The 19,560-nt window shown below is 38.5% G+C and overlaps 1 protein-coding gene and 1 long non-coding RNA gene across 12 annotated transcripts in view; one reads left to right on the top strand and one right to left on the bottom strand.

Annotated features, from left to right (window-relative positions):
- ATXN1 (ataxin 1) overlaps positions 1–19,560 on the bottom strand; it is a 292,826-nt gene that overhangs the window by 203,346 nt on the left and 69,920 nt on the right. For all 10 annotated transcript variants that reach the window (XM_017808477.1, XM_017808481.1, XM_017808479.1 and 7 more), the window contains one exon: positions 17,519–17,638. The gene's annotated coding sequence lies outside the window, so the exon portion shown is untranslated. The remainder of the gene's footprint in view (positions 1–17,518; positions 17,639–19,560) is intronic.
- Positions 11,254–17,689, top strand: LOC108494223. 2 transcript variants are annotated; one of them, XR_001873780.1, is made up of 3 exons: positions 11,254–11,308; positions 15,173–15,286; positions 17,580–17,689. It is a non-coding gene; the product is annotated as an uncharacterized LOC108494223 (long non-coding RNA). The 2 variants fall into 2 exon arrangements; XR_001873779.1 differs by having other exon boundaries at positions 11,301–11,433.

Below are 19,560 nucleotides of genomic sequence, written 5' to 3'. Positions count from 1 at the left end.
GGGAAATGAATTTATCACAGAAGCTACTGGAATTCCTGCAGGAATAAGATACAGGTGTAATGAATACATCGCTATACTCTTTCTCACATAAAAATTCCCCAAAATACCACATACAAAACACCTCATCAAACGCAACAGCAAAGGGCAGGCAGGAGCAGGCGGCAGGAAAAATTAAAATCTGGTCATCTGCACCCAGGCAGTTTCTAGTCTCTGAGCAGCAAACAGGCACGAGGCCCCAGTTTTCACAGTGTAACGTGAAAGAGCCTTAATACTCCCATAACACACCCTCAGAGTCTCCAAAATGTACCCCCAGGAAGGACATCTCCCATAGTTTGAACCCCCTGCTCCCTAGGGTTCACATATAATCAGGCAGCTCTGACCAGAGTCATGAGCAAGTTATCTCTCCTCAGCCAAGTGATGTCAGGTAAAACATTTCCAGATGGAATTGCATGAGGCTCTCTGGCCTTGCATGCACCTCTTCCTAGCTGTTTCTCCATTTTTCTGAGAGGCTTCAGTACTTCACACATATTAATGAACAGTACCACTGTAATGTCAAAAAAACAATTTCTGGGTCACACTTCTGACTATAAGGTTTTAAAATCACTAGCTGTCAAACTCACTCCCAAGCTGGCTAAAGATTCAACTTTGAAAGCAAATACTAATAACTATTTAGAAGAGGAAGGCTGTGCACAGTTACACCTCAGGGTATTTCCAGAAATGACAAATATTTTAAAAGGCAAATTCACAAATTCTGCAGCATATATAATTTGAATATCTAGTGTACATCCTGGCCATATACTATATTGCAAATACCACAGTGCAAACAATTTTTTTCAAGACTACATATATCCCCAGTGACACATTAGAATGTAGTTTTAAACAATAACACAAAGATAAAAGCATGTTGTATATGGCATGCTTTGGAGCAGTTACCATATGCTCTGTCAATAATCTATGGATTAATAGGGCCCTGATGCACAATAACACATTGGCCACTCAGAGCTCCATGGAAGATTATTCCATTCACCACGACAATTAGCTGAGGTTTAGGCATATGTCACAATTTTTCATTCACATTTTTAAGTTGGTCAGCTCTAAGACACTACTGTTGGAGTTTAGAGTTTTTTTCTGTAATTCTTAATTCCTTTAAGGTCTGATCCTAATTCCACTAATTTGCACTAACATCAAGGAAGCAGGTTCAGACACTAAATCAGAAGATTAACAATCTACTTCTATGTTCCTTTGAGAACCTATAGTATGGAATTTTGAAAAAATATATATTTATTTAACCTATTATCCTTCCACTGATAGTAGATGTAGCTGATACTCTGGGAAACAGTTGTAGAGATAGAGGAAGTACAGGATATAAAAAAAAGTAATTTGTTTCAGTATGATTACTCCCAGTTTGGGCTGTGTTTCTGGGCAGTTAAAAAATCAAGACGCTTTTCTAAATCTTGGCATTAGGAACAGGCAGTAAAATAGATCTATATAATCATCTGCAGCAGCAACCCATCTTGTAACAGGCCAAAGTCTCACAAGTATTTTATTTTCTTGGTTTTTATTTAGAACAGAGGTCTAGATTGTTGGGTGAATAGCTGGCCACAAAATAAAATGTTATTTACTAGCTACAGTCTAACCTATGATGTAGGAGGTTCACCTTCCACTCTTTGTAGCTTTAGAGGCTCCCCGTACAATCACCAGCATTTGTACATGAGGAAAATTACTTCAAAATAACAACATACTGGAAAGCTTCCAAGACAACATTTTCCATTCCCTCTGTACACGCTGTGAATCACCTTACAAACAGCACAGCCCCAGAGAATAAGATCTCCAATGAGTTACTATCTTATCCAGGTCTCCTTTGTGAAAATGAGATCGTGCCTAACAAATTTAAGAACTCATTGGGGCAGGCTAAAATGCCATTGGCATCACCCCAGGGTCAGGAGTCTGCCCAGTTTTTACATGGCAGCAGGGGATTTGCATTTCTTAATATAAGTGCTGTTGTTTCACCCTTTGTACAGGAATGCCAACGACTGCCAGGGATGTGTGATTCCCCATAATCTCCCTGCAAAATGTACCTCAGAGGGGTTGTTCCCGTGTAGGTTACCACCACTGAGACACAAAGGCTTTGCCATGGTTCCAGTCAAATGCCTGACTTTTTCTACCTACAGCAGCAACACACAGCTAAAGGGAGCTGCTCACACTTGGCAAAGCAGAATAGCGTCACTTTGGCATAAATATGTTGCAGCTATGAGTATACAAATATTTCAGAAGGTAAACTGCACTTTGGTTTTGATTGGTTGGTTTTTAAATACATACCTATCTTTTTAATTTGTCTGGTAAGCAGTTTGTGCAGAGAGAAGCATTATACAGTGCAAAAGTATGCTAAAGTTGCATTTGCATTCTAAAGATAAAAATTACCATTAATCACATCTGAAAATAAGAGAGTCTGAAAGCACAAGATATATTTTTGAAGGGAAAAAGCAGTCACAACTACCAAAACACTTTCAGAAAGGAGGCTGACAAATTTTTCCTTCCTGTCCTCAAAAAAATAAAACTCCTTTAACTAGCTTGCACACAGCTAAACAGCTAAAACCAAACTGGTGCAACCTATATTACCAGTACAAAGTCAAAAATATGCTCTGTGTACTCCATTGACAAGGAATTTTGGAAAGAAACGTACCTATCAGCGCTACCACCAGCTGAATGACTTACCTAATCATCTACATAACAACATGATTGCCAAAAGCCACCAAGAGATTTCTCAACAGGGGGGACCATCCACATCAGCACTGCACTGCAGTGACTCACAGAACAGAAACATTCCTGTTTCTTTGCATGGGCTTGGCTTGGGCTGGCCTCTTCTACTTGCAAAGTATCATCAGTAATTTTCACCAATCTCTATCTTTATTTTGTATCCTCTTTGAAGGAATTTTGTTACAGTATGAATACAAAGAGGGGACAGTCCTTGGACTCCATCATGTAGGTAGGCTGAAACTTTCTGTGTATTTGTATGTGAAGTGATGTATTCTGATTTCACCACACATTGCTGTAAGAACCAAGAAAGTCTTAACAAACTAATAGTAAGGGATTGTGCACACACTCATATGCACACAGATGTGGAGAGAGCAAGCTTGCTTGTTAAAAAGAAAGTTAGCCCTACTTTACGTTTAGAAAAGAAAGGTCTCCCTTTAATAAAGCAACCCATAGCCAAATCACAACCTTACAGAAGACAACTTACAGTGCACCTCAAGCAAGTTGGCAAATGGATATCAAAGACTCCCACGCTCTTTTCTTGAACCCACATCCACTCATGCATTTGTACAAGTGAATCCAAAACACTTTGCAGCCCAGTGCTATCAGCCTTTTTTGAAACAGTCTTCATCAAACTGCAAGCGGGGGAGGAAGGGGGAAGACAAAAATGACAGAGACATCTCTTCGCTTCCAACAATACCTGCACAGATATTCCCAAAACTAGATATAAAATATCCAATCTTGAAAGGTAATTTTGCCCCAGTTTTCAAAAGGTCTTTTTTCAACCTATCAGAAGAGCTTTAAAATTCTTCTGTCTTTACCTGATAAAAATGCTGTCCTACCTCCTGCAGTCCTGGCATTCTTTGCGGTGAAACTGTTTCAGTATCAGTATTAATATTCAAATGTCAAGTTTGTGACACTACATTTCCTGTGCTATTTAAAACAGTCAGAACAATTATTATCCATGAAATATGAAACAGTAAATTTTTGCTACCTGCTTACAATTTCAGCAGCCCTAACTGGGGCAGAACAGCACTTATACCAGTCACATGCCATTTTACATAGAAATGTATTGTTCAGCTTTTCTAGCAGTACTCATGCATTTCCCCAAATTTGATTTTGTTCTTTCTAGCAAAGCTACACATTTATTCTTTTTCTGAAGTGCACCAGCGCAAATAGATATTTTCTGAATATCTATCAAATTTATAGCATCTAGTATTTCAGACTTTCGTTCCAAATATATTCCCTATCTGATAGCAACTTTTACATATAGTAAACCACTGACCTTTTTTGTTTGTTTGTTTTTAATATTTATAGAATAGTAATTCTGTCCTTTGTACATTCTACTGCTCTTAAAAATATTTTGGCTTTTTTTTTTTTTCCTGTTTCAGTACTTAGTTGAGTCTCTGTCTTTTGTCATTACCTAGACTGTGGTCACGCATCTTTGGCTATAAGGGGTATTTTTATTGTAACATGTAGGTGTCTTTAAAAGCAACATATGTTAGAGCTGCACAGCTGAGAATGCACCGAACTGTCACTCCTTTCTATCAAGTTGCCAAAGTTTTGGAGAAGCTTCTATATAATAGTACAAACTTAAAATTAATACATGCACAGAAAGGCACATGTTAAGGCCCTTTTCTCTGTGACAGAGAACAGCTTTATGAGGAAAGCATAAAAACTACACAGAGCCTTACACTAACAGGGAACACTATAAAGTGTAGATCAAAATGAAATATCCAAAATATCTTAAGGAAAGCTTTATTTTCAGTGTATGGCCTGATGATGCCATAAAGTACTTCAGTATCATTGTACAGGTCAGTTATTTCCACTGTTCTCCCCTCCAAAACTGGAGGGTGATTTCAGAACATGTACACTCAGTCTTAATTCACTCCAAATTTGAGCCAAAGGGGTCTGATTCTAACACTCCAAAAGTCAACAGGAGGAAGCCAGTGGGAATGGGGCCTAAAACAACATGTCTACAGTAGTCAACAACTCTGAGTTATATAAATACTTGCTAATATATCTATATTGACTGGTCATCAACATTTCCATTATAATCCTTGTACTTGGGATGTCTGTATGTTGGATGCTATCCATGCTTCTCGCCAGCAAGCTGAATTATTTTTGAGTTATACAAGGCACACCCTCTCCTCTGGAGACCTGCAGACAACTAACAGAACCCTCATTTTTCACACAAATTAATAGGATACTACCATCTTCGGCTGAATTCCAGTTTACCTGTTTTGCTACAATGTGCTTTTGCAGGGCCATAAAAGGAATCTTTGGGTTTGTTTCAGGAAATCAAGGGCTACCAGATTTTTCACGTAGTATGTCATCACGTGAAATCATCAGGGCTAGAAATGCAACAATGAAGTTTAAACAACAGCTTGTGAATAATGTGCCCTGCAATTCTTCTTCATTCTGTTTACACTGCATTGAGAGTTATAAATGAAGTAATAAACAGCAAAACCTAGTCTGCCAAAATAAGGAGCCTCTCACAAATGCTTTTAGAAAAAACAGATGGGGTAATACTAACATCACAACAAGTATCCTTCCCACTCCTATCAGCAAAACCATCCCTGAATTTGATCTCCTGTTGCACTCGGAAAGACAGTTATGTTTGTCTACAAAGCCTCAGCACTATTATAGCTGAACTCATTATTTTAAAGTGTTTGAAGTACCTTGAGCATAACAGAAGACACAGAAAAACAAATTCCATTAGACAATATGCAATTCATACTAATGTTATTTAATTCACATTCACAACATAAACTGAACCTGTTCAAAAACCAAAAATGGTATATTTTGAGGAAAAAATACTGGGAGCAAAACATAAAGCTTGACTTAGTTTAATCAACCTACCAACACAACTTCATGTACCTTTCTAAAATGATCCCAAGTCTTCCTTCTCCCTTCTGCTCCTGGAATGATGCTAATATTAGGTCCACCAAACTACACAGATCAAGAATCAGCTCTAGAAGTAATTCTTATTTCTGCAGAAATCAGTTGTTAGGGGGTCCAATAGCAACAGTTTTTAAGAGCAATGTGATGTGAGTGGAACTGCTTCATGCACTACTTGAGCAGTCTAGCCGAAAGAATGGGCATACATGTTACCCTTAGCTTTTACAGTGAAATATGACTGTTCCTTCTCTTGCCCTTCCAGGATTCCTCTGTACCCGCTAAATTTATCTTTAGCCCCGCTGAGTGCCTGGAAACCGAACCATGCAATGTACAGGCACTTGCAAAATGGTCCTACCACTACCCCCCTGAATTTCCAACAATTTGCCCACATAAGATACAATCCTGCTGAGGAGAACTTGCTTTGAGACCACAGAGCACTCTGCTCTGTAGAAGCTGGGCCAGAAACAGCATGACAGACACCAGCAGGTAACACAGGACTAGCTAAGTGAGGTGAGGTGAACCCTGTGTGGAGGCTCATGACAGGCCTTCTCCATGGCCGAGGCTTCTCAGTATTTTTTCTGAGGTACAAACACACAGAGTTTATGCACTTATGTTGTCAAGTTAGCAGCTTTGCTCTCAGTAGTAACCACAACTTCTTTTGAAGTCTTCAACTGAAGTTAAGAGATGACCCAGGTCAGTATTCATACATCACACACCACAGTGTTTCTCAAACACAAGAAAAAAAAAAACAAACCAGCAACAAAAAGCCTAGCTACAGAGTAAACACCACTTACACACACCACAAAAGCTCTTATTTTCCATGCCCATCCAAGAACACAGATTGTCCAAAGACTGAATACTGGCTTTCCACAAAGGACCTCTGAGCCCATATGAGTGTCTCAGCTCCCTGCCAACCTGCCTGCTCCTAACAACCAGGCACTTGCACATAACAGAACTGCCCTCAGCCAGCTACAGCAATGCACTCAGCATCCAGACAGTGGCTTCTTTTCATTCCATACCTTCTTGTACAGGCCTTTGTAAAACACACACACAGAAACTTTACTAGTGTGGAGGGAAATCAGTGCCCACATCTGCAAAGCGCCGTGTTGCTAGCCAGAGACAAGGAGCACACAATCTGACGCTGAATGACTGCCAGCAAGGAGGAGTCCCAGCTTAAGGCCTCGAAACCGCTTGGAAAGCTGTTGCCTGGCTGATTACATCCCCACTGAAAGGGTAAGGCTTCGGACCAGTGTGCACAGCAGATTAGACGCATGGCTCCCATCACTGCCAACAGAAGCTGCAGAGCTGAGCCGACATACTCTGCAAGTATACCCTGGTGCGTACTCGCACTGTAACGCGCCTCCGAGCGACACTGCCATGAAAATAACTGCCATTATCACTGAAACTGTAGCCCACGGGCAGGGACCATAAATACATGCTAAACTCCCTCTGAAACGAACTGGTCCTTAAGAAAATTTTAACACCAAGTGAGAGTTGTGGTAAAACTCCCACCAAAAAAAAAAAAAAAAAAAAAAACAAAAAAAACAGTAAGGGCAGCGTCTCTCTGAAAAAAGGGACAATTTGGCATTTGCAGTGTGTTCAAGCTGATTCCTTGCCAGTAACTATTCAAAAAAGACCACTTAACAAGCAAACAGGTCTTCAGCACAACAAATAATAAAAAAGAGAGCAAAGCTTGTGCTATTTAAATATCATGAAACATTCTGCTAATCATGCACAGATGGAAGTACAGACGCTTCTGCCAGACGCCTTGTTCAGAAACTTTGCTCTATTTTTAATTATTTGATGCACAGAGGACCTGTTTGCTGATTAAAAGGGCACTGCCTTTAAAAGGACTCCATCAATATGGAGTCTAGCCTTGTTTTTAACAGAGGACTTTAAAAGTAGTAACTCATGCCTTCGAGCTCCCTGCACCAGTTTTTATAATCTTATAAGCATGTGGTTGGGGTTTTTTTCAGATGTTTCTCTCACCTTGGGAAACTGCCTATATAAAGAAAAAGCGAAACTAACTATATTCAAGTTACTGTTATATTCACTGAGTAAAACAACTTAGAAAATGTGTATTTACCTCTAATATTCCTTAGTCTGTATCTTTTTATTGTTACTTATAATAAGAACGGTTATCAATTTCCAGATAAAAGCATTATTTTTGATGGTTTTCTGTTTTGTCAAAAGCCTACTTTTTTGAGAAAACATATCAATTCGAGAATTATCAACCAAATACTTACCATTGTTTTTTTTTTAAATCTGCCATAGCCACAATATTATTCCAACAGTCACTTCGTGCCAAAAGCACACTGATACACCCACACACAAAAAGCAAAAAACCCTCACATATTTTCACTTCACACCTTAAGTGAACCTCACTCATTCAGTAGTTGCTTCATTCCAGTACTTCTCCATAGCAGCCCAGGAATTTTTCCTTCTCTGAAGAACCTCACTCAAAATGCATACTATGTCAAATTTATTTTCTTTTTCTGAATGAAGTGCTTTTCAAAAATTCTTTTTTTTAATTTAACTTACATTTTATCTTGGAAGTTTCCTTACACATTACTACAGAACTTTACCACTGGATCAGAGTCATCATATGAATAGAAATGGAAGCCCAAGGAAGAGTGCCCAAGCTGCTACTTTTGTCCCATCAGTATGATACATGAAAAGGGTATTATATTTTTTTAAATTTACATTAACAGTTTGAATTATTGCTATTACACAGTAAAAGAATCCTTCAATTAGCAGATCACATGATAACAAAGTAATAGTGACCCCATTATTTTATGAACAAGTGACCCAAAGGGAGTGGCTCCTGTCTCATGCTCAGGTACAGAGAAAATAACTGAATGAGTTTTGGGTTTGTGGGTTTTTGTTTGTTTTGGTTTTGTTTTTTTTTTTTTACAATGCCAGCATGTAATACTATACAAACAAATATATGCTACTGATTTGTTAGAGATCAGCAGAAAAGCTGTATAAGCAAGATGTCTGCTGAAGAGACACTGCAGCAGAAGCCAGGGAAGACTGGCAGGGGCATACGGACTGAAAATCCAATGTTCAGCCAGGGAAACAGGCACCCACAGAGAAGCTTCAGAGAAGAAATAAAGGGTTTTTACCCGTGAGGAGAAGAGGAAGGCTACATGGAGTGAAAGGCTTGTTCAGGAGGGTCATTGGGGTTGCAAAGCTCAAAATCCAGCAATTACTAACTAGGAAAGGAAGTAAATGAAATAACACTCAAATTTGTGTTTCTGAAGAAAACTACTGAGGTATTGAAACACTCTAAGCAGAAATACATTTTAGACACATAGAAACACACACAAAAAAAATCAAACTAAAGAAAAGGCCAACACACAGTCTAAGTATCACGCAGGTAACACACCCAGCAAGGGAGCTGTACAAGTAGGTCAGATATGCAGCAGCAAGAATTGCTGAGCATGGGAGAATCTTGGTAGAGAAGGCAGTAAGGAGAAAAATTAATTGGCCAGCAATAAGAGAATGAAGTCTGGAAATGGTTAAAACAGGAGAGAAAGATAAAAAGGCAAAACACTACTTGAGCTATATAAAGAAAAATTAGTCTAATTCACCAACACATCCACCTGAACCATAACAAGGAAAGAAGACTGATGACACTTGACTAAGAAACAGCTTTCACTCCCTTTCCACTTGGAGGAAAAGCCAAGCGAATGCTCTACTGCTGCCAAACAAGCAGTGTCTGATCAGAAATGCTGACCTGCCAGCAACAGCTCTGAGTCCAGAGGGCCCTGACACACCCCGGAGACTCTAGGCTCCATCACACGGCATTTACACCCTCATGGCTCCATTTAAACCATCCAAGTAACTAACAGAGGTGGAAACCTGACCTCTTTTTTTCACCTAGCCTTTGGTTGAGCACCTCAGTGCAATGTGGAACACATGCAGTTCATGTCTAATAGGATGAGGAGCGTAAAACGCCCGGCTGCTGCAGCACTACAGGTTTCATAGAGACACTCTGGTTGAGCTGTGTGAACAGCACCAAACACTGCAGCCAGCCAGCTGACAGCTCAGATAAACGCTCTTCATAGCAGAGCTGCACACATAGCAGAAGTGTGTCTTAGTTTGCATTTCTCCCATTCCATACAGCCAACATGACATTCAACAAGTTTGACTCCTTAGGTAACGGGTGTACTTGATTGCTGATGTTTAATGCAGCTCAGATGCTTACTATAAACCTTCTACCCACTTCAATTTTCCTTAGGGCTCCTTCTGGCTGTAAACTAACAGATAACAACATCTGGACAATACCATCACGTAATGTCATATTTTCACTCAGGAATTACTTTAATTTCCTCAGCCACCACACACCATATTTCCTCTGAATCTGCTACTGTGAAGCAACCAAAACAAACTAGTGGTGATCAAAAAATGGTAGGATGCACCCATGCTGGTTTGTATCACTCTCACAGCTGAAGACCAGGCAACAAGACTTAGTTATTCTGTCATCTAGTGCAAATATTCAGTCCTCTTTCCCCATAAAACAGAACACAGATGTGTTACACATACTGACATGTCACTTATCTCCCCACAATTTAATTAAGCAACTGTCAAGTTCACAAAGGAAATCACAAGGGATTTTCAAGACTGTCATTAACAACAGAAATATCAGGCCAGATCACAGCAGAGATCCAAGAAAGTTTAGCAAGCCTGCTAAGTAGGAAACCTGAAACTCTAACCCTAATTCAAAGAGGACACAGGCAAGTCCAATGTAAAGAGGTGAACCAGCTCCTCAGTTCTGCAAACAAGGAGATGCAAAGGCAAATAATTTGACCAGATGTACCAGGTCATCTTTGGCTAGTCCATCAGCCAGTGTTGCTCACAGAGGACTCATTATAGCATGGCCCAGGGCAGCTGTGGAAAAAGGGAAAGAGAATCCAGATGAAAGAAACACAGTTTCTAGGATGTATCAGTCTCTCATTTGTAATAAAGTAAGAGGAAGGTACCATTGAGTGCCAGGGAGAAAACAGCAGCTGTCAACAGAAAAACCTTCTCCGTATGTTAATCGTCGGATTTTCTTTGTTTTCAACCAGATGCCCAAATCTTAAGACATTAGTATGTAATTAAAATCTTGTGTTAAATGAAGATCACGTTCACAATATTCATATGTTACTGTTTTATTAATAGAAATAGTATTGGTGCATTCACTTAAGAGTTGGACTTGATGATCCTTGTGAGTCCTTTCCAACTCGGAATATTCTGTGATTCTGTGTATTGGTGTTTCTAGGACTGAACATTTTAGTCTAAAATTCAATCTCAGTAACAAGCAACACTACCTCCCCTTGCTGAGGGAAGAAAATACCCTGGACCACATATGTAGTCTTTTAGTACAACCTCTTCTGAAATCATAGGCAGTGCTGTCCAAGCGGAGTCTCAGCCTTTGGGGAAATGCTGCTAAGCCTGGAGAGAGTGTTTCACAGGTGGACAGACCATGTCTGAGTAGGCAGTTGAAGACTGGCCTGAATCACCATCTAATAACTCTTTGGCTGCCTCTAGGAAATGAATATGACATCACAGCTCGGGATGTAGGGCCCTTCACAACAGCTATAATGGTTCGTAGAAGGATTTGTCAAGGGACAACTCCCAGCAGTGTAAGCAAACCTTCATATCACAGGTGGGGCATTTTGCTCACAGTCATATTTCTTTTCTGATTCTTACAGAGGATTTCTGTTTTCAGCAATGCCTATACAGCACTACCTGAGACACCTTGACTCATTAAAAAATTAAATAGGATAAAACGTAAGTGTCAAAAAAAATTTAATGGTTCAATGACCTTCTGTGGGGCTTCAATTGCTTGTGTTGTTATGCTCCCTACTTACTGCATTTTACAAAATCTGAAATTTTATATGTTTTGCCCTCTTGTATCTTTGCTTTTAAAACACAACACACTCTCTTAAAAAAAAAAAAAATCCAAAAAGGAAAATGGGACGCTTTTTTGTATTAAAAATTAAAAAAAAAACCCAAACCCAAGCTACAGCAAACATACAGATAAATAGAAAGTAAATGTGTTCATATTTGAATTTTGTACTTCAAGCCACCTTTGATCAACTTGATTAGCAATCCTTTCAAAAAGATTTTATAACTGGTGTACTTCAAGAACACAATTAAAGTAGATTAATCTGTTCTGCATTATGTGTTTCATAAAATTACTGTTCCTCTGATTAATTTTGCTAAAAAACACATGTAACTATCTACCATTTTTCTCATTGATAAAACAAGCTTGTGACACAGCTTCCAGTACTGGCCAAGCAACAGCATTGTGAATATCTAATAAATCAGCAAGCCCAATGATGCAATGTCATGTGAGCTAATACACAAACTACTACACTTTTTATTCGTGGAAAAAAAAAATAGCCCAATTCTCAGCTTATAGCACCGACTCAGCTACAATGGAAATCTACAGGTATCAGTATCTGTGAAATAATGCCACCAGCTAGTCAAAGCGACTGTAGCTGATCCATAAACCTTTCTCTACTGAAATCAGTAACAAAGTCTTATTCAAATTCAACAGTATGGTTTTGCATGGCTGAATTTCAGAGGCACTGTAATAAACAGGACCCACCTGATTCCTGATCTGCAAAAGAGACTCACTTTGACCTTACCATGACTGCCATGAGCAGGCTGATGTCACTTCACCCCATAAATCCCCTCGCCTGGCGCTGTAGCTAAGCACTGCTGAACTCAGGTACCCTCTAGAAACACTGCGATGTTGTAATTAACAGTGAGACTTCCAATGCATTCCCCAGCCAGATACAACAGTTGCTGTGGCCACTAGAGTAAAAGAATGTGAAAAGGGATTGGGGAAGAATGAAAAAGACAGGTAACAGCAGAGAAAACACGGTAAAAACTTATCTGTCTCATATTAAAAGAACGCAATAATCACCAGGAATCAGCTGAACTGTCAGATAAGTATTACAAGAAAGAGTAGGTTTTTTAAAAGAAAAAAATTTCCATTAAATTGATTATTTCAGTGGAGAGGAGCAATGATACACAGAAGATATAAGCTTTTGCTTCTTGATGTCTAAATTACATTAGGTTTAGTTTTGTCTTTTTTTGAGAAATTATGTATTTAAGATTCTGTTCGCAGTGTAACAGTAATCTAAACCCTTCCTTTATTTTTTGGCAAAAGCTGTGCATCACTCACGTTCAGCTGTTAACTGTGAACTGTTCACGTCTTAGTGTTGTTTCAATGTTCCTATGGCAAGGCTAAACAGCATTTCTAAAACAATGATATCCCCAGGCCTGCACTGTAGTTTCTGAAGCACAGATTAAGCACAGTATTCTGCCCAACAAGCTCATCACTGTTAAGTAACTCATCAGAAAATAAAGAGGGAATTATCAAATGGGAATTGCCAAGTAATTAGTTCTCTGAAGCAGATGACATACAACTGTTAAAGGGAGGGGCTTCCCTGTTAGTCATATGTCAGAGTAGAGCCTACTAATCTGTAAATAAAAATGCAGTACATATGATTAGTGCCAAGGGGTTTCTAACAGCTAGTGGTACATGGAGAATAAAGTTACAACTTCTTGTACTGTAATAACCTACTAGGATTTTTTTTTCTCTTGTATACAGTGAATTTTCAAACCATTCTGGATCTGCTTGTTGTCAGACTACTTTGGAAAAGCTATGAATACAGCACAGTATCAAGTAGAGAATGTGCTCAGGGGCTACAGAAAAGGAGAAATGCCTTTACTATCATATACATTTGAAAATATCACTTTCTATTCAACTACTACACATGGCACTGAAAAGGAACTGCACGAAGAAGAAAATATTCACAAGTACGAAATATCTGAGCACAGTAAGGGATTAGGCCTGTTAAGACTTTCTTTTAAGTAGCTGGCCTCACAGAAATGTTAAACATACAAAACTGCAATGGCCTTCATGCCTTTGGGTATCTGACAAACAAAAATATGGTAACAGTCACAACCACACTCCAATATGAGTGAGAAACTCTTTAACATTTGTACTTTTTTACAGTGCAAGGAGTGACACAAAAAATCCTAAAGTCAAGTTTACAGCTAGTTCTAAATAAGTAATTGATGAGAAAATAAAGAAGCAATTATCAAATTTAGCGTTTGCCTCTATCACTGTCTCACTATGAGAAACCCCTTAGTCAACACATTTAAATCCAGATGCTGCCACCTGGGTTAACTTTTGACCAAAACTATACCCCCTGGTACAGAAGGCTAACTTTCACCCAAAACCATACCCAAAACCATGCCCAGGAGGGGGGCACACACACAGACTCAGGCGTATACACAATTTCATGTCACATCTAGTCACCTCACCACTTTTCGGCCCCCAGGACACAGAAGCTCTCCAACTCTCTCATACTTACACTAACATCCAAAAGCCTACACTTTGAAATTAATGCTAACAAGTTGCAGAGCATGGGACAGCAAGTTTCTTATTCCATTTGATACACCTTCTTAAAACACCAAGGTGGAAGGTGAATCAAACCTCAGATTGTGGCTTGTATCACATTATGAACATGTGTCTTGTATTTTTATGTAGACAGACCACTACACACAACTGCATTTACACTTCGGGCTGTGTATGAAACTTTCTATCAGTCAGACACCAGACCTTCAGTATCTGCTGAAGGAACAACAGAGCAAAAACATGAAAGGTTACAGCTGAGGTGAGGAGACCACAAAGCCTCACATCTCAATGCCTGCACTCACAGCATTTCATTTAATTTACCTTTGAGTTACCCACGCACAAAACAATTTAAAAAAATAAAATTATTTCTAATTACTATCCTATTATACCTAGTTCACAGCTCCATTTCACCTGTGCTCTTAACATGCTAAAAATCTCCACTGCCTATCTTCTTTTAACCCTACAGCTACTGTAGACCTTCATAAACAGCATGAGAGGGAAGAAATAAAACCAGCTATGATAAAAGGACACTGAAATGATAACCAAAAAGCTACCATTGCACACAGTAATATAGAGACAGATTGGCTCTTTTTGTGGTCACTATTAAGTATTTTAAAAGGGTAGACTGTTGTCTGTTTACAGAGAGCAGTAGCCAGAAGCCTGCATAAAACAGAAATTATGTCTTATGTACAAAATAAGCTACAAAAGATAGTGTACAGACATACTTATTGAAAATTCTGCCCCAAAAAATTTTTTACAAATGGGCTGCAGCTGTAAATTCAACCCAGCACTATAATATGATTCATAAATATCAAGTGACTTGACAGTGGAAAAGATTAAAAAGAACTCTTTAATTGTTAAAATGTCCAGTGTATCATGCAAAATCCACTCAAGACAACTGTTTAAAAGAAAGCATTGAGTCATTTGCCTACGTGGAAGGAGGCAGTGCATACTGTGAACAAATAACAATAGAGAGAATAACAAAACAAATAACAGTAGAGAAGGCTAAAATTAACTAAAAAAAAAAAGCAAAGCTCTATCTATTTATTTTTATTTCATTTTATTTTTACTAAACCCCATTTTCTTATCCAGGCAACATGCTTAGCAGGCTCTGGAAAAAATGCTGCTGCTTTATTTGGAAGGGTAAGCACACTGGAGCTCACACATGGCAGCGACATTACTCCCTGAAGCCACACAAATCCTCAGGTGAGTAAAGCCATGAACGCACATGTAGGGATAGTAGGTCTCAAGAACAGTTTCTGAGATCTCATCTCTGGATGTGTTCAAATGCATCCAATGTTCAGTCTCTCTGACAGACACCATGGTAATAACTCGGGTCTGCCTGAAACAAGAGCAGAGCTGTCGCTACCTTCACCCCAAAATAAATGCAAATGCCACAAAGACAACGGGCCTGAGTATGAGATATTTTGTCTTAAGCTGTGAATCTTACCTGTGGCTGCTCACTGCACGGTGCCAGGTCACGTTTCTTTCATGTGTTACTACTGTGAGTTCCTGCCTATTTCTCCCAGTGAGAGAGAGAACACTTGTAAGCAGGCAGTGTCTATCTCAACAACTTTTATCTCACTTATTTAGTTATACAGTGGGCCTGATTTTGATTGCTCCATAGAGAAGACAAGAACTAAATAATGAGGTCAACAGAAATACCCCAAATTCAGTGACTAAAAAGTCCAACAAGAAAAGAAGCTAAACTAAATCAAATCTAAGATCCCCAAATACAACACTATACTTCAAGTTGAGCTGGTACAGAAAAACCAGCAGTTTATAACTATATTCCTGTCGTGCCTCTGCACCAGAATTCACTGGGTTACATTTTTTTATCCAAAATGTTTGCTTAACATCTAATATATTCTCTCTTCTGCAACTGCAGAAAACCCGAGATGCTAAAATATTCAAGGTGACTTAGCAACATTGTGGGTAACAATCTGATTATTCATAGGATTTGACCAATACACTATAAACTATTATTTTTTCTAATTAAGAAATACAAGCCTTTCCTTGAGTAATCACTTCTTCAAATAAATACATTTTCATACAACCCAAGCTTACCCTGAAAAAAAATGAAAAGCTTTGTGGAAATGATAATGTCATAACAAAAAGCTTCCTTCTATCTCCCAAGTCAAAAGCTAGTCACTACTATAGCTGCTACCAAGCCAGTTTTCTTCCAAAATAGAAAGACGAAGTGTGTCAGTGCACAGGGCACTTTGTGTGGTTTTTCACTCTCAAGAAATTCGTATTGATCCAAAGAGATACAGTGGTTAAAATCTACCCTCACCATTCAAGATCATTTGTAAACCATAACAGACATGTCTTTGCACATAAGTACTTGCTTAGGCAACTTCCCTTTAAAACACAGCACCCTTCCCCACAGCCACAATAAAATGTAAATTATGGGCTGCATACTTTGCTATGACATGCTGTATACATTAAAAAGTTATTCTGCAATGGAGACTTTCTGATCAGCCTCACATACATAAAATGCTACAGTAATTAAGTTTTCTGGTAGTAAATTAAAAAAAAAAAAAACAACTTTGATTTTCTGCAAGTAATCACTATATTTAATTTTCTTTCATTTAAAGACACAAGCAATTTTATTATGACCCTTTATCTTTTTTTTTTTAAAGCATTAGCAGTATTGCCAATCCCAAGCACTTAAAAATCATAGAACAGGTCCAAAAAACCAGGCTGGCTTAATGACAATCAGATTAAAGAAATAAAATAAAAATTTATGTTCTTTTTATTGGCAGTACGATTGTTGAGTCTTGGGACTTGGTTTTTTAAAAGTATTCTCCACAACCACATGGGAAGAAGAGAGAGAGGAAAGGGTGAGCAGACTGATATATGTGCACTATTATAACCTGTCTGACTATGATATTTCAGGGAACAAAATCAGAAGAATTTTAAAGATTCCTCAAACCAGAATAAAAGACACCTAGACACATCAGTAGTGACTAGTCATCCTAGGAAGTATTCTTACGCCAGATAAAGTTTAATGCACAGGAGGAACTTGGGACAGTGGAAAAGGCAAGCAGGTGGCAAGCAACAGGAACCACTGAAAATGTTCATAAAAGTGCAGGAAGGATTTATATAATTTTACACATGGCATTTTACAACAAAAATCAAAGTCTGTCAACTTTTCCGTTCATACTATCATCTTTTAGTAACCCAATATGCTCTGATCTGAGGTGAGCATAAAACCACTCATCTGGAACCCACTTGTCCTGTAAGTCACTGAACTGAGTCACTAGAGTTAATGGAATTTTTCTGAGTTTCTCAAGGACCTCTACTGCCAGGCAAGGGAAGTACAAATGTATCATGGGTAGGTAATCACACAGACAGCAGGAAGGTGTGCACGCTTCTTAAAGCCCAGAGCAGACAGTGTATAATTGTTATAGGAAAATAAAAGCATTGCATTCTCACCTTATTGGCAGTGCATAACTGTATGGTGAAGACAAAAATGAAGGTGGTCACTGTCCTACAGGGTCAAGAATAAATTCACAGCTTGTATTGCTTGCCCATCTGGTTTGGCCCACGATGTGACTGTTGATCCAGGAGTTGAAGAGATGGAAACCAAAATAAGAAGAAACAAAAGCACAGTTAAGAGTCAAGCAATTTACAACATGCTAAGACATTCCAGTGAAGACTGAGAGAGGCTGCATTTGCTATTACTCAAGCACAAATAAACTATAGATTTAATCCCGCAGACAGAGCACATACAGTAGAGAGTAGAGCCCATTTATTCAAACTGAGTGCTCTTTTCCTAAATGTGATCTTAATGAGGTGAAGAATCATAAGCGAGTTGAGATGACTGCCTTCACTGCCAAGAGAACATATTTTATTTGAGAAGCAGCCGCATCCTGAAAACATACTGCTGCAACTACTACTATTAGGTGAAAAATAATCACCTTTTGGACCGTGACTTTATCTTGTACGCTATTTTGTCATTAATGGTGGCATGCTAGAGTCGATGCCTACTACTGCAAAGTCCCAAATAATACAAACAAAGCAAAACTCTACCAATGTGATTTTTTTTAAAATTTCTGTAATTTTGCTCAGTAAAATTATAAAGAGCCAGCACTGAATTTCTGCTGACATCACGTATTAAACAAAATACATTTGGGTTTTTCACTTGGAATCTCACCAAATATTTTTATCACTCTTGGTACAATAAAAGGATTTAGTGGGACCATTTCTCCCTCACTGAGAAGCATTTCTGTTGTTTCAGTTATGAGCATACTTACTAGTTCCTATTTATGGAAGGATTTACATGCATATTTAACTCTAGATGGGTTCTTCAATCAATTCTTATTCAGCAAAACCCTTACTGGGACATGTACTAAAGTAACTTTGCAGACTGGGACCAATGAATGCATACAGATCTGCACATGTTGTACAACCACCTCATACTACAGCTTTATGAGGAAAAAAACCCACGAAGAATTACATTCTCAATACATGCACTGAGATCAGAAAGAAATTATGGTCATCAATCTGGTTTTTGTCTTTTTGCAAAAATCAGGAGTCTACAAAGTTTCTTACATTTTAAAATATTAGTCATGCATCACCTCAGTCAAAACAGCGTAAAAATCTTAAACTTTTTTATATAAAGAATGTGAACCACTGAAAAAAACTCCAAAATACAGTGCCTTCATCCAAATACCTATTTATTTATTTATCACACTTGCATAAAAGTAAAATGAAAGGATGAGGTCAGGATTTTCACTTTGCAAAGCTTAGGTTATTGAAGTCACCAGAATACAGCATGTCAGTTCTTCGCAATGAAATATTTACCTGTAGCAAGCCTGCCATACTTTTGTTTCTTGTGCTAATCATGTTTTTATCTGTTAACGCAGAGTTGGTTACAGCAGTCTCAGAAGATAACTACAACTAAATCTGTTATCTGTACTCCCTGCATTGTACACACCGTACCCGTACGGTTCTCCAAAACAGGCAGATCATTCACAGCCTGCATGCTTATAGCTGAGGCTGTCACACAGCCTGACTTCTCTCAAGCAGCGTCAGAGTGAGCTGCCTCACATGCTGGAGTAGGTTTGCAGCCAACCAGTGCTTTCAGACCACCTATGCAATTCTGACACGCATTTCCTTTACAGCCTGCCATACTTCTTTATTGCATTTCTCCTTCAATTAGTACACCAAAACAAAAGAAGTGCATTGTATGAACAATGACGATGATAATCCTGACTGCCACTTACTAAGATGCGCTGCTAAGCTTCAGCAAGGGGAAAATTAGGGCTTGATTTTGTTTTACTAGCTATGTTGCTAAAACAATTGTTTTTAAATTCTAACGTTGAAATCCTTAGTTGATTTTCAGGTGACTGCATCCAAGTGTCTATTTTCTTAATTAATGGGAAACTAGGCCACTGGATCTATTATATAAAAAATGTTGTTAAGTGAAATTCCAGGCCTCTTGTAAATGTCTTTTAAAACAAGACTATTTTTCT

The sequence above is a fragment of the Lepidothrix coronata genome, unplaced genomic scaffold (assembly GCF_001604755.1).
Source record: "Lepidothrix coronata isolate B3197 unplaced genomic scaffold, Lepidothrix_coronata-1.0 Scaffold23, whole genome shotgun sequence".
Taxonomy (NCBI): domain Eukaryota; kingdom Metazoa; phylum Chordata; class Aves; order Passeriformes; family Pipridae; genus Lepidothrix; species Lepidothrix coronata.
This window is presented reverse-complemented; position numbering and strand designations above follow the sequence as displayed.